The sequence below is a fragment of the Semicossyphus pulcher genome, unplaced genomic scaffold, assembly GCF_022749685.1.
Source record: "Semicossyphus pulcher isolate SPU_LCO1_2020_fin unplaced genomic scaffold, fSemPul1.0.p SCAF_13, whole genome shotgun sequence".
In the NCBI taxonomy this organism is placed as follows: domain Eukaryota; kingdom Metazoa; phylum Chordata; class Actinopteri; order Labriformes; family Labridae; genus Semicossyphus; species Semicossyphus pulcher.
Genome location: NW_027211637.1, coordinates 12,455,722 through 12,472,566, shown reverse-complemented (window position 1 = coordinate 12,472,566; position 16,845 = coordinate 12,455,722). Strand labels below are relative to the sequence as shown.

General features: G+C 40.3%; 1 pseudogene; it reads right to left on the bottom strand.

The window, feature by feature from the left end:
* Positions 1–12,625: 12,625 nt before the first annotated feature.
* Positions 12,626–16,054, bottom strand: LOC138589235 (L-rhamnose-binding lectin SML-like; annotated as a pseudogene).
* Positions 16,055–16,845: the final 791 nt, after the last annotated feature.

Below are 16,845 nucleotides of genomic sequence, written 5' to 3'. Positions count from 1 at the left end.
CACATTAATGCAAGTCTGATATAGTGACCTTTGTCTGGTTGTAAAAAGGATGAGATAAGCCCTAAAACACGCAAACACTTACAGGAACATAAGTTCGATTACTAATAAACATGTTTTCTCTTTGCCTCTTCAATAAAATTATCATTATAGAAATGATAAGGAAGCAGTGTATGTGATCTTCACCACAGTCTCATAGCTTCTCTTAACTGACACGGGCAAGAGTCCTTAACCATAATACCTTCATTAAACTGTCTAGCTTTGAACAAGGGCAACTCCTTGTGAGGATAGAAAAGGAATCGAGATATTTCAAAGTATTTGTTATGAAGAAAAACATTTGAATATTTCCTTAGCTTTCTCATTAAACACTGCTTCACTCACACACACTGCTTTTTAAAAACTTGAGTTAAGTATTTCAGGACTATCTGTGACTACGTGCGTTTTGGGGCAGATTTGAATTCACATTGGCCATGGATGTATAGATATTATGTTGGGAAAATGTTTTACTTTATTCCTTCATAAAACACATTTATATGCATGCTTTTGTGAAAAACTTTACCTTTGCAACTGCCGCGGGAGTTTAAAATGACTAAAGGGTTTTTGAACTTTTTACGTCAACCATTAACTTTGCCATTTCGATGTAAAAACAACATCAAAAACGGCCACGTGAACATAAATGAGGCAGTCTGGGGGGTAAAAGTGAGTTCCCAATCCTTTCTTACTTCATTCTTGACCCTTTACTTTTATTTTCTTTCCCAAAAGTACGTCTGTGAAATATTACTATGTATTTCTTGTGCTCAAAATTTATTTTGATAACTTCACAATTTTAATGCAAATAAAAATTTAATTGTAGCTAAAAACAGTGAAAAGTTCCATTTCAGTGACATTACACGGAAATGATACAAGCCGTGAAAAAAGGCTTATGGGAATCTTTGGCTAAACTTTCGCCTTCCAAAATGGAGAACAAGTGAACAACCTACAAGCACGAGTATTAAGTCAAATTAGACTTAATGAGACATTTTAATTAGACATTATCTGAGCCCTGATGTTCTCCCCAAAATACCTTGAAGTAGTTGCTATAGCTTGTCCAGCTCAATCTTCTGTAAGTCCAGCTCAGTCTTTTATTTTACTACACGATCAACTACCTTGGAAATTGTTCCACTATAGCTGAGATACAGGAAATACTCTTTAATTTAACAAATAACACAAAACCCACTGTGGATTGTTGATAGGAGCCCAGACGTACCACAAACTCAAGTAGATAAGTTATGATGAAAACAATTCAACACATAAATGCAGCACAATGTGACTATTGAAGAGCAGCAACACAAAGTTACACACACATTGTGTTGCCTCAGCCTCTTTTTCCCTGGACTGACATGAACAACATGAACAAACACTATAAATTGTTAGGATTATGGTTTGATGAGAGGATTACATGGGCTGTACATATTAAGAAAGTTGTGGACAAATGTAAGAAAGTATTGACTGTAATGAGGTGTTTAGCAGGAAGGGACTGGTGGGCAGACAGAACTGCTTTGAAGGCAATATGCACAGTTTTACTAAGGCAGGAGGTGGCACAGTTAAAGGGCATGATACAGGAATTAAAAGAAAGAGCAGAACATTATGAACATGGCTACTCCGAGGCAGAATCACAGGAAGAATATGACATACAGTCCCGAGAAGCTCAGCATGAATGCAACCAGCCATTACAAAATCACACAGAGACTCAATCTGAACCAAACCTTACTGAACCAGTACCTGCTTTAAATCCTGGAAAAAAATTCCCAGTCAGCCCAAACACTATTTCCCTGTGTTCACAGGCCCTCTCCTTATGCAGAATGTGAACATAAGCGGCCAAAGCAAAACATGTCTGCTGCCCAAACAAAAATGAAAACATGGTTTGATAAAGACGCTAAAAGTAGAAGTTTCAGTCCTGGTGATAAAGTGTTGGTGTTGTTGCCCATTCCTGGTTCTGCGCTGCAGGCCCGTTACAGGGGCCCTTACGTAGTACAGAAAAAAAGTGAGTGACCGAGACTACATAGTTTCCACTCCGGAGCGGAGACGGCAAAGCAGATTGTGCCATATAAATATGTTGAAGCCGTACCTGGACAGAGACTCTGCCCCTTCGTCTTCTGTCACTGAGGAGGGCAAAACAGTTTTGGCGCTGTTCAGTGCTGAACTTATTGATGAGGCTCAGGTAGAAGCGTTGCTATCCAGTGCTGATCCCGCTGAGACACCGACTGCTTCAGACATTCCGGATGAGGATGTTTCTGGTCCGTCCTGTGGTGTCGTTCAAGGACGGTTAAATAATTCGGAAATGTTATCTAAACTTGATGAGTGTTTTCTGCATTTAACTGAGTTACAGCGTGAGGATGTGGTCAGTTTAATAAAAAGTCACGTTTCACTATTTTCAGATGTTCCAACTCAGACTCATGTGCTGCAACACGATATTGATGTGGGGGATTCTCCTCCGATAAAGCAGCATGCCTATAGAGTAAATCCAGATAAGCGTCTACGTCTGCAGAAGCAAGTTGATTACATGCTTGAAAATGGCATTGCAGAGCCCAGCTCGAGTTCTTGGAGTTCACCGTGTCTTCTAGCTGGCAAATCTGATGGCTCTGACCGGTTTTGCACGGATTTTCGTAAAGTGAATGGGGTTACTAAACCAGACTGTTTTCCTCTTCCCCGGGTTGAGGACTGCGTTGATCATGTCGGCAGTGCCAATTATGTAACAAAACTTGACCTGTTAAAAGGGTATTGGCAGGTGCCCTTGACTCCTCGGGCAAAGGAGATCTCTGCGTTTGTGACCCCTGATGCTTTCCTGCAATATTCTGTTATGCCGTTTGGCGTGCGTAATGCTCCTGCTACGTTTCAGCGTTTAGTTAATACCGTGTTGTCCGGTATTTCAGGTTGTGAAGCGTATCTTGATGATATAGTTGTGTACTCCACTTCGTGGGACGAGCATATTCGGCAGCTTCATATAGTGTTCGGCCGGCTGCGTGATGCTAACCTCACACTGAACCTGGCGAAGTGCGAATTTGGACAAGCTACGGTGACATACTTGGGTAAAGTTGTTGGTCGGGGGCATGTCAAGCCGGTAACTTCAAAGGTGGAAGCTATCCTGTCCTTCCCTGCTCCGACTTCTCAGCGTGAGCTACGCCGTTTTTTGGGGATGGCAGGATATTACAGAAGCTTCTGTAAAAACTTTTCTGCTGTTGCGGCTCCGCTCACTGACCTGTTGAGCCCTAAGGTTCGGTTTCAGTGGTCAGACAATTGTCAGCGCGCTTTTGAATGTGTTAAGGCTTTGATGACTCACGCTCCTGTCCTTGCTGCGCCTGCGTTCGATCGTCCGTTCAAACTTGCTGTTGATGCGAGTGATGCGGGGGGGGTGCTGTGCTCCTTCAGGAGGGGAATGATGGAGTAGAGCATCCGGTTTCGTATTTCTCCAGAAAATTTAATCGGCACCAACGCGTGTACTCTACCATTGAAAAAGAGGCGCTTGCTCTCGTATTGTCACTAAAGCATTTTGAGGTTTATATCAGTTCTACCAGTATGCCAACTATCATATACAGTGACCATAATCCACTCGTGTTCATAAATCAGATGTGAAACACAAATACTCGATTAATGCGCTGGGCTCTTTTCTTGCAGTCCTTCAATGTGGAGGTCAGGCATATTAAGGGCCTAGATAATGTCCTGGCCGACACGTTGTCACGCGTTTAATGAAAATGTCTACTGTGTCCACATTTATCATCTTAGGGTGGGGGTGTTACGTGTGGCCAGTTAATTTTGTTTTGCTCCTTTCTCTCTCTCTCCCTGTGTCTCTGATTCTCCATCCTCCTTCTGCCTGCTGCGCACCTGAGTGCAATGAGCGCTCAGGGAAGGGGAGGAGATATAGAGGTGCAGGGAGAGCAGAGTGGAGAGGGCAGACACACACGCAGACAGCAACCTCGTGGTGAGGAGGGTTTTTCTTTTGTTACTCCTAACTTTGGTTGTATTCTTTTCCACAGGTCCTTTTCCCCTCAACATGTATTTATATTGTTGGGGTTTTGTTGTTTTAGTTTGGGCTGGAGATTTCCGGTAGTCTAGTTATTTCGTCTTGTTTTATGATGATTTTCCCAGTTTAGGTAGTTTAGGGGGAGGTGCTGGGAGCGACGGTCCATTGCGTGGCTGGCCCAATACTTGCCCACTTTTGTTCATTTTGGCCGGGGTCTCCAGCTCCTTTTTTTCCCCCTCATCACTTATTTTCGTAGTGATGATTTTTTGATTCTTTATTCAATAAACAAATTAAAACCCTGTGGGTTTTCAAACATTCTTCTGTTGTGTGGCGTCCTTTTTAAATATGTTGCGGTCCTCATTGTGAGCCTTTGTTTTGTCTTATACTTAGTTTGAGAGGCCGTAACAATACAACAATACAATACAAACAACAGGACCATGTATGGGGAATAAGGAAGTTGTTTGTTGACCCAAGATGCCAGAGAGAATTGCCATGACCCCAATTCTTTGCCAAAACCCATTGGCCAATGACGCATGGTGGTTTGTGCAGGTCCAGGGTAGATATCAGTGCCTCTGATAGTGAGGATCTTATCTTACAAAGTAAGAGTCCACTCACTGATATCAAATATCAGCAGTGGGGAGAAAAGGGAAAAAGAGGAGAGAAGGGAGAAACGATAATAGAAAAGTAATCAGGTGGGGACTCGATTAGGAAATGACCTGATAACTCCTAATTATGACACAGAACAGAGGGTTGTGCATAAAGCCAGGCTCCAGGTGATTGCAGGATTGTGAATTTGGAACCAAACAGTTTTTGACTGTTACTGTCAGTGTGTCAGCGTGTTACCCAGAGTTTTCCTTGTCATTTATTTTAGATCAATTGAATGGAACCTCCTTTTTATGTGGATTGAAGGACAATATGTTGGTAAGAATTGGAACCTAAACTGTAAATAAATGGATCGTCGTATACACAATGGAAAAATGCATTGGACATTGTTTTGCTGCTTCGCCAGAACAGGCGTCTGAAACTTGTTCCACAGTTCACCACTCAGTTACTAAATGTAGCTTTATGGAAATTTTGTCACTTCATATGGACATGTACAGAGTGGAAAGACTGCAGGAACCTTGCTATGTGGGGCTTAGCAGAATTTTGAACTTACACGATAAGTTCAAATACACGATACCTCTTTTGACAACAAAACAAAAAAAGTCCTTGGCACACAGTTTTCTTCGTTTATTATCACTAGACACTATCTGGTTTTGCTGCAAGCCAAATTTCAGACAGAATAATAAATAAACCGAACTGAGGTCCCAAATGAGCACCTGGATAATTTTTTACAGCTTTGAAACCAGTCTTGATGTTGGGAAGGCAGCGTGCAGAGACCAAAATAAAAATAACCCATAATTCCCCTCACATGCTTTAAAACTAAAGTAACAAGCCTGTTTTGAGAATGTAAAGAGTCCAAAGTACAGATTTTTGTGTTCAAATGTAGGGAGTAAAAGTAAAAAGTTGTCTGAAAAATAAATACTCGAGTAAAGTACAGATACCTGAAAAATCTACTTGTGTACAGTATAGAAGTATATGTACTTTGTTACTTCCCACCTCAGTGAATATCAGCACAGCTGTGATACAACAGCACTCTCTTGTGTTATGCTGCTTCATTAAAGATAGTCTGGGCACAAATTGTGGTCCAGTCAGACAACTCACGTTTGTGATAGTTTGAAATGCTTATTGCAGCAGCTTATTGCAGCAGCAAAGCATAGCTTGTGTTTGGTGTCTATAGGCTCTGACCTCATCACTCCTCACAGATTTACTTTACAAGCAGAAATTTAAGGAGTGATCAGATAATATCTAAACACCCCCTAGCCAGAGCCTGCAGGTGGATGCTGGGGTGGTGGGGCTGAAAGTGTGAGCAAACAGGAAGTGTGTCAGGTGATTGTGGAGAATGACACATTTCACGTGTGAAAGAAGTGCAGCTGGAGTTGCCTGCCTGAACTAGCTTACAGGCTTCGTTCCATTTTCGTGTGCTGCTGTTGAATGTATGATGTATAAGAAATAACTTACTTACTTAATAAGAACATCAACTTCAACAGTGTGAGATGAACTCAGACAGGGTTACTTGCAGTCGTGCTGACTTAACCCTTTAATACAAATAAAACTCAGATAAATCTGGCATTAATCATTCTCAATCCTTTAAAACCCCCTCTCACTTCAGGGTTAAGGCATGAGCAGCTCCTTGAGGAGCTTAGCGCTGTCATCATCTCGGCTGTGAAACTGTCCAGTAGGTTTGTTCTGCAGATGGCTAAAACAATATTTTTTACAAGTAAGTTCTTTAAAATGTTGTAGATAAAAAAACAAGATTGTTGTACTCTACAGACAAAGTAATTACCTTCAATCAGCAACATAATTGGTGAGACATCCTAAAGATGTACTGTGTGTGCCACGCCCTCTGCTTCATGTTAGGCAGGAGTATCTCTCTCTCTCTCTGTGTGTCTGTGCTTGATTACAGGAGTGGGATCTGGTGTGCAGGAGTTTGGTGGCAGCTGCTCGTCATCTACAATCAACACTGCTTCAATTACTGGGCTTCTCCTCCACCATGCTGCCAGATTGTAGGCTCTGCTAACTACCGTCAGTCTTGTCTCGCTCTATTATCTCATGTTTGTATCTCAGTTACTAATTCTCATTTTTGCTCTGCCTACAGCCGTCCTCACCTGACTTCTGCCCCAGCCCCGCTCCTGTGTCTTCTGGATTACACTCTGGATCTACAACCCCCCTCTGGATTCTGGACTCACTCTGCCTGGCTCCCTGCTCACTCCCTGCCCCGCTCTGCTCCTTCCTCTGGCTCACGGCTCAGTCCCTGCTTCCCCCCCCCAGACCAAGAGACTCTCAGCTACCTCTTTTCACATTAAGTATTTCAATAAATCATTTTGCACCAATTTCCAGTCTCTGTGTTCTGTGTTCTGCCTTTGGGTTCAGACTATCCCCATGTAACTGATCTGATTGTCGGGCTGCCTGTACCAGTCTGGTTCGGCAGGTTCTCAACATAAAGGACATCCTTCTTTTTATGTCCCACATTTGCTTGAACATCTGCCCAGGAGACAGACATGTGAAGAATAAAATGACAAAAATAACATTTAACACATTTTGAATGAAACATGTCACTGCATTTCTCAAGCTACGTGTTGGATTTTCCAAAAGTTTCCACTTACTCAATACATCCCCTTAGATATAAACGCCTGAAAATTGTAAAATCACATACTGGCTAAAACACCCTCAAACAGTACTTAGCCCACTTCAAAGTCATGCAACAGAATATCGGTTACAGAGAAACAAATGTGATTTTTTTTTGTGACTATAATTCAAAAAGAGAGGCTCAAGCACATACATTAGATATTTTGTAATAATAATATACACATGGGGCGGCTGTGGCACAGAGGTAGAGTGAGTCACTATCCAATCGGAAGGTTGGCGGTTTGATTCCTAGCTCCTTCTGTCTACATTTCAAAGCATCCTTGGGCAAGATACCTAACCCCATATTGCTCCCAAAGGCATAGCCTGCGGTTTACTAATGTATGTGAACGCACTGTGGCCACTAAACTGCTCTCCATCCACTCTCTCAATTCTCTGTCGAGCCTCACACTGGGCCTCATTCACTAATATCTGTGCATGAATGTTCTTACTCTCCGCAAAAAATAAGTACTTGCGAAAAATCACCGTCAGATTTATGACACGTGCGTACTGGCCAATTTTGTTCTCACCACCGTGCGTATGTTAGTAAATCAGAACCATTCTAAATTGACAGGCGTGTGTCCGCGTTCTGCAATCAGCATACTGCCACGCCTCTATTTCTCTATATAAGGACATCTGTTTGGTGCCGCATGAAGAGAGCGGTGTTACGGAGAAGCTGAAAGAACGTGAAAGATGGCCTCAAAAGGTAAAAAGAAAAATTTCACATCAGCAGAAATAGAAACAATTGTAACAAAAGTGTTACATTTCAATATGAACATTTTCATACAGTCTACTCTATTGTAAACTTAGTAAACTAATTCAACTGCTATAATTGAAGACACGGCATTTACGTTTGGTCCATACATTAGTAAATTCAATTATTGTTGTCTATTTAAGCCTTTCAATAAATGAAGTTTTAATATAGTATGCATTTAGTTAAAAGGGTGTGTGTTAACATTTCCTAGGACATTTCTTTCATCATTTGTGCGTACGCATGGAGTTCTAAATTTGTTCGCAGAGTACAAAGAAATTTAGGTAAGAACAAATTGATGAATCTAAGATTTGTGCGTCAAACGTGCGTACGCACAGTTCAAGCACAGACTCGTGCGTACGCACTGTTCGTAAATGAGGCCCACTGTGTCTTCTCTCTTCGTTCCTTTCGGGCCTCTCTCTCTTTTATCTCCCCCCTTTCTTCAACATGACATTTCTTCTCCTCCTCTCTGTCCTAGAACTTTTGCAGAACCTGAGCCACTCTGACTCAGGATTCCTCTTAGAGCTCGGTGCAGTGCTAACTTCCTGCTCTGGAGGAAAGACCACTGCTGCAGTGGTTGTTGCTATAACTGAGATGGGGTTTGGTGGGTAATATGGTGGGTCAAAATTTTTGTAATGATAATATACACGTGGGGTGGCTGTGGCACAGAGGTAGAGTGGGTCACTATCCAATCGGAAGGTTGGCTTCTGAGATGTGGTTTGGTGGGTAATAGATGTCCTTTGTCTGATAACTTCATCTATGGCATCAAACCATTTCTAGTTTGCCCTAGTCAGCCCTACTTCCTAAATGCTCATGCATGTGATGGATGCTTTCAGTTCCTCCAAAACAACATGTAAAGGTAAAATTAATGTAATGATCATATTTACAGCCACAACTTAAAAAGCATGTGGCTCTTGTGACTAGCAACATATAGAGTGGACGCATTCGCCAAAGTGGTGAGCTATCAGACCATCCAACAACAAAATTACAAAGTAACACAACAGTAATTAAAACAAGGGGTTGCCTCTGACATGTGAGAGATTGAGCTGCTTCTCCAGGGCCGCCCACACTGGATCAGGAGCACCTGCTTATTTATCTCATTATCTCAAGAAAACAAAGCTGGTTTTCTCCTGATATTGGGATCATTTTCTGGTGATCTAGAAAATAAAACAACAGGCTGGTCACTGTGATATTACAGACCAGGTTTGTTCTGGGGATACGAGTTATGATCTCATGATGTTATGGTAGTGCAGCGTCGTTATCTCGAGATAAATAAGCAGAGATCTCGAGAAAACAACTGAAATTACTCGTTATCACAGGAAAACAGAAAATGTATGGATGAATGTCCGCTTAGGGCTTTGTGGTCGCATGTATTTGGATTGATTATTTATTTGCCCTTCTAGGTCTCAAATATTGATCAGAGTTATGCAATTAAAAGTTTTGGATGGGCCCCAGAATATTTTAGTTGTTCAAATTAGGCCGCAGCATTCTTAAGTTTGGGAATGGCGGATCTAGCTGATCATCTTGATTTAGATATGTACTTCCTGGTAAGTGCCAACTTTATGACACAGTTTTTAGTGTAACCGTATTGCTATAAGCGATGTGATAGTAAAATTATATGACACCACAGTGAGAGTCATATACAGGAAGTAGAAGAGGCTCATCAAAGCATAACCACCTGCATCACATGCCAAATTGTTCCACCCAGAGGAAAGTCCACATATAATAACGTCAGTTGGGCGGGGCTGTTCTGCTTGATGTTGTCCAGCAGGGCCGTTCTTCAGTACATCTGGCCGTAAAAGCCCAAATTTATTGGCTTCTGGCCGATGGCGATTTTAGGGTGTGGCATGGGGTGGCTGTAGACTTGAAAATTGCCCTAAATGTGTGTGAATGTGTAATGAATCTTGTGACACAAGCAGCTGAACTCTGGTCTAAACACAAACACAAAGTCTTTAAATAGACGTCTACTGAATTTTCACTGACAGCCCAAATTTTGCCGTGTTTTAGCCCAGACATCAGGTCTTCGTATTAATGGCTATAAGCCTTTTATTAGCTGCAAAATTGCTTGCTGGGACACCACTGCACCGGCTGCATCCCACTGAGCACTGAGAGCGCATTTGGCGGAGAGCAGTCTTCAGTGTTTTAAAACATTAGCAAAATAATTGGAGCTGAAAAATATGAGATTTTTGCAATTTTTAAATCCATTATCCAATGACACTTTCTGATGGCCAAAACAGATATAATCAAATTGCTAATAGCCTACTCGCAATTAAAACTGAATTAATCATTTGGGACTAAATAAGACAACCAAAAGCTGCTTTTAACATTTGACTTTTTTTTTAATATTTGGCATATTCTTCTATTCCTACTATTCCATTTTATATTATTTATTGTTTTATATTTATTGTTTTATATCTTTTTTTTTTTACCGATAACATCATTACAAATGTGTTTCATGTCATTGCACCCTGACCCATTCACATCAGCAGAGAGCTGTGTTGTTGTAGGCGGTTTGTAGGCTTGACAATCACTCAACCTAAAATGGTAGGCTATAATTGGATGAAGGTGTAGGTTTGGCCAAAACGTCTGAGGCTTAGGCATTAGCTTAAATCTGTCACCATCTCTCTTGTAAACTTTGACAACTACTACTACATCAGGTATCCATCATGAATGTTTCGAGTGCCTCATCATCATCATCATCATCATCATCATCATCATCATCATCATCATCATCATCACCAATTCATGTAGTGATGGATAAGATCTGTTCACTTGGTTTCTGATGTTTTCACCTAAAACCTTCCTTGTGTCTCATTTGTCTCACAGAGAGAGAAGATGAGAGGAGGTGGAAGGAGAGAAGAGGATATGGGAGAGCAATATGAAGTGTGAACTGTCACGCAAAATGGTAAATATTAATTTATCTAAAGTCATTACCAAATTCTTTTGTTCCATTACTTGTTTATCTTTTTACAATTCAACAACTCTGTTGAACTATAACACCCTTTTGTTTTCCATTTGTCTTTTTTAGAGAGTATAGGAGGCGTAAGGAGAGGACTTCGGAATCTAAAGTTATATTGTCTCTGCCTTTTTAGTCACATGTATAGGTTTACAGAATGGTTTTGACGTGTATCAAAGGCCTGACATTCTAGAGTGAAATATGTTTGGGTGATGTTCCTGTTCATTGCAAAATGATGATTCACAGACAGGCAATGATTATTGTGATGATGACATGTGAATGGTGGGTGACTGGATAGTTATTTGCTGTTTTTCTGCTGATGACTCATTGTTGCCGTACTTACAGTAGGTATATCAAAAAGCCAACATGCTCTTCCTCAGACTTGTAAAGGCATTTGTGAGTCGCCATCTTTAATACATACAGACATCCACGTGATGAGGTACAGCTGACATCCATAATTAATTAAGCAACACAAGATGATTTTTTAAATATTGTACAAAAATATTGCACACAGAAAATCTACCCTGAGAAAAATTGTGGTACGCATTCTACTTATCGGTTTTTCTCAGGGTAGATTTTCTGTGTGCAATATTTTTGCTGGAAACGTCACTTTGTGCTGAATGAAACCCTCTACAGGAGCTTCCTGGTGTGTGGATCTTTATATTTTTTATACTTGATTACTTTGGATCCAGCACCCACCTGGGGATGCGCGTGTCTGTATTTGATTTTGTGCTTACAGTAGATACCATATGATCCCACCACTTATGGTTAACTCAACTTCCTATTCACCTGTGACCTATAAACACCTGACTGAACCACCTGACTGAATCACCTTACCAAAAATGATCATTTCACCATCAAGTGTACTAAGTGAATACGTCAATAAATGTTCACACACAACTATTTGCATACATAAGCAAACAATAACACGCTAAATTGGCTCCTAGAGTTTTTAAAAGACAAGAAGGTGGAAGGAGAGGAGGGAAAGGAGGTTTTCGGTAGGAGGGCGACAAGTTTGAACTCGCATATATAAAAGGTAAATATCAATTCATTTGACACCTATCCATTTTTTTCTGCTTATCCAGGGCCGGGTTGCAGTGGCAGCAGGCTACGCAAGGTGACCCAGACATCCCTCTCCTCAGCAACGTTTTCCAGCTCCTATTAGTGGATTCCAAAGCGTCCCAGGCCAGACGGGATATATAATCTCTCCAGTGATTCAATTGATGTCATTATCTCAATTTATAATGGATCATATGGTTCACCTGGTTTCTGATGTCTTTTACGCTTGTCTTGACATCAGTTGTTTATTTTGTCTTCTTTTCTTTCCTGGAATATTCTTCCTTGAATAGTAACTATTAGGGATTTTTTTTTCTATGGACAGGAAGAGCCGGAAACAGCTGACACACACAAGTTACTACAATGAAGCTTAACCTGAAATCTCTACATCTGACAGTCTTCATGAAGCTGTGCTTGTGCACTTTTGTTTGAGATTATTGTTAAATAATTATCAACAAAACTAAAAAACATATTTATGAACTGACAAGGCACACGATACTGGTTAAATGTGTTTTTTGAATGCATGTTTATTGTAATCTTATTCTACTTTGAATTTGTTGGCAGTCTCCTCTGGAATGCTTGCATCAACATGGTACTGATTATAATTTATTTTATGCATGTTGATACATGGGACTTTATGTTACTTCACATGGTTTGCACACCTCGAGCTGTCAGAATCTGCATAAGAAAAACACACAAAAGATTCACTGCAGAAAAATATTTGAGTGACTGGTTGTGTAACAGCAGGACTGTCAATAAAACACAACATTTACACTTCATCAGCACAGATACCTAAATAGAAAAAAAAAAGTGATTACTCCTGGTTTAAACAGACCTTAATATACGTTTTATCACTGCAAAGGTAGTTATTTAAGCAGTTACCTGCATATATAGTCATGATGTTGTTCGCGACACTTACATTCACATACGTAAAACACCTCCAGGTACTTGTAAGTACCCCTGCAGGGGTCTCCAAACATTGCGTTGCTTGCTTTGATCACACAGCTGATCTTACCATTGCATCTGTGAAGGCAGAGTGAAAAAAAGAGTGAATACAAACATTATTGTGCGAGGGAGCACAAAAATCTGGGTGTTTTTCAGTACATGGCTTTACAAATTTGTGGCCATTAGGTAACAGGTTGACAAAGGGTTGACAATTGTACCTCTTAGCAACTTTTTGAGTAGGGCGTGAGCAGTCGACTTCTTTGAGTTGCCTGGCAGGCCGTTTGTAAGAGCACGTGGTCTGGTCATGACGTCCATAGTTGGCACTGTGGACAAATATAACCTGTCCCAAATCTGACAAAATAAAGGAGGACACATTGACAAAGCACAGGGGTGATGATTGATAAGATACAATGAAAATGTAATGATGTGATGTTTGTCACATTAATCCAGAATAGCAAAAAAAGAAGAAAAAAGCTAACTTACCACAGGACAAAACTGCCAAAGATTGCGCACATGTAACAAGGTGGACTGTGAAATTAAAACAAATGAATCAGGTTAGACATCACAGTTTAGAACTTGCAGCTTGTTTTATTGTTAGTTCGGTGCATAGATGTGACTGACTTGCTGGGAGGCAGATGTAGGAGGTTTCCAGATATTTGTAGATGCCCATGCACGGATCAGAGGTACGGACTACATTTGTGTTTAACTCACACACCGGCTTGCCATCACACCTAGGTAAATCAAAAAGAGTATGTGTTTAGCACAAAGCAGAAATACACTTAAACTAAAATAGTGCAACAGCTTGAACTGATGTCAGCATGCTAAACATGTCATGTAAGAGAGCATGCATTTCAACTAAATCTGAGATGTCCTCTCTAAAAGAATGTTGATCCAATCTAGTCTGGTCTCAGGAGAGGTGCCAGTTTAGCTCAGCGGTTATATTAGCGACCATATTCAGAGCTATAGTCCTCAATGCAGCGGCCCTGGGTTCAACTCCCGCCCTCAGCTCTTCACCACGTGTCGTCCCCACTCTCTCTTCCCCCATTTCCGGCACTATCCACTGTCCTCTCTCTAAAATAAAGGCAGAAAAAGCCAAAAAATAAAATTGAGTCAACTGAACCCCTTTCTGTCTTTAAAAATAAAAAGACCTTCTTTCTCCAAGACCACCTACTTATATGCATTTTGTGATCTCTTGATGAGAAGGCATCTCCTTGATCTTCTGTGACTCGGATCTTTCTTTATTTTTATTTCACTTTGGACAAAAGTTTCTGTCTAATGAATAAATTTGACTACAAATGTTAGCTGTTATTTTAAAATGTTAACATTAGCCTGCTTACCTGCTTATTATGAGCTACCTGCATGCAGCTTGAGGACTTCAAGCACAAGTTTGTGTTAGTATGTCTATCATTGATATGTGAGCCTTAATTGAACCATTATCATGGCTGGACTTGAGTCTTGCTTATCCTTTTACCTGCAGGATGCTTGCACTAGTAGTAACTTTCATGAACCATTAGCACTGAGAAAAAGATCTTAAAGCCTTTTATTTCAACCTGTATTCAACTCCATCGTATCTGCTTAGAATTAGTGATTAAATAGGCCTCTTGTTGAGATCAGCTGTAGATTGCTGCAAATAGTAAGGTGTGTGCTGTCCTGCCATAGCTATTCGAAGAGCTACATTTGAGGCGGTGCATTTTTAAAGGCCAGTGACACCATTGACCTAAGAAAGAAACTCACTGCCAGCAGAAGCCACATTTAGAATACATTGAATACTGTGGAATTTTATATAATTGTCATTATTACCTTTTCTTGACGACATCCACTGTGCCTTCTAGAGCGCACTGTGTATTGGCGAGCTGTGCTGGAGGTCTGCCTCTGCTGCAGGTCTTTCTGTCTGCACGTCCTGCACACTGATCACTCCGTTAGCTGATACACACACATGGAGAAAGCAGGAAGATCAGAGGCAATATTTGTTTTTAAGGGGATGATATACTGTTAAATTTGTCATGCTAATAGTTAAAGAGAGTTCAATCATACCACAGCTCAGGCACTGGACATTATAGAGGTCGTCACAGGTGACAACTCTCTCTGTGGAAACGACTAAAAGAACAGATATGAGAGTGTAGTGTGAAAGCCACATATTGTAAGAAAGTAAAGGCCTATATTCTAATACCATATAGACTTAGATATTTACCTGATGTCATGAGCAAACACGTTGCTGCCAGACCTGGAAAAAGTAAAATCACACCAAACATAAGCAAAAGTGTATTTCCAAGTGTCAGTGTAAAAATGACAGAGACCTCTGTTTGCCCTGACTTTGAATGAAAAATTAATCATCATGAGTATACATACATATGGCACAAAACAAGTCTTTATACATAAATATGAAGACAGAAATACATTACATTTAATGTCTTGCAGTATCTCAAATAGCTCTTTTAGCTATAACCACACAAAACATGAAAGTCTTTTAGGTCTCATAATGGCAGTTTAAGTGAGCCTTCAGGCCAACCTAGAACAGCGTGTGCACAGACTCAAACAACTTTCTCCCAATGAGTAAGACATAAATAAAATGTTTCCAACTATTTGATCTTGGCGAAGCCATGATGATAAAACATACATGCATCCATATTTGCAAGCATTGTCAAAAAGTCAATAATAATTCCAATCAGCCCACTGAATTTCCTCTCAGATACATGTAGGCAAAATGTTTTACTTTATTCCTGGTATCATAATTAAGCTAATAATTATTGTTCAACTAATCAATCAGAACCAGAATCAGTAGCCAAGTAGTTTACACATACAAGGAATTTGTTTTGGTGATTTTGGTGCAGAACAATGAACACAGAACTATAATAAAAATAAGTAAAAGACTTAAATAGATGAGATTTTAAAAAATAGGCAGTATAAAAAGCAATTCGTATAATTCAGAATATTTACAACAGGTGTGATTAAAAACTGTACAGATGTGCAGGATATTAGTGAGTGCAAAAGCTTACAGTATAAAGTTAAAGTTAAAATTATCTGTGTACTCACATAGTGCGGTGCTCAGTCTGAAGCGGAGCATGGTTTTAAGAAGATCCAGTCTGGGGTGAAGAGTAGGACTGATGGAGGCTGATACAGACATACCTGTATTTATGCTGCAGCAGCAACAACTGTTTATTTACTTTATTAGGTGTAACACGATTATAACAGAACAATAATTGATTGTAGTTTGGACAATATAACTCAATATGTTGCCTCACATCACAGACATAGACATTCTAAAATCAAGAGAAAATAAATTACACATAGCATTGCAAAACTCACATGAAATTCTGGGGCCCTATTCATAAAGCTTCCTTGTACAAAGAGTTGCTCCCAGTGACGAAATTCTAAGAAAATTCTTATAATCGTGACGTTTTCTAAGAATTTTCCCTGAAAGTTAAGACTAGATCCTGGTAAAGACAAAAGTTCTTCACAAAGCATCTCAGCCCTTAAGAGAGCTCTTAAGGTGAGAAACTGTTAGGAGTAGTGGGGAGGACTTTTAAGAAGCTTAAGAGTTTCTTAAGCGGGGGAGAAAAAGGCGGAAAGATGGAGAGTTAGGAGAAATGTTCTCCAAATACTGAATCACAGTGAGCTAATTAAACAATAACCTACAGAGTGTATCGTGCAGGGATCACGTTTGTGATAGATCTCATTAGAGATACGATCTCCCAACCAACCCAAGAATGCAATATTGCCAGAAATTATAAAATGATCACAACCTGTGGACCCTCCAGGATTTTTTCCTGGGGCTGGCCAGAGATGGCCACAGAAAATCTTGGGGTGGCACACCAAAACCAAAAGCTATATACACATGTTAGGCGTAAAAAGGACCACCTCGCCGCAGCTGGCTATGCATTTTTTCATTTTCTTTTACACAATTGTTCAGATTAT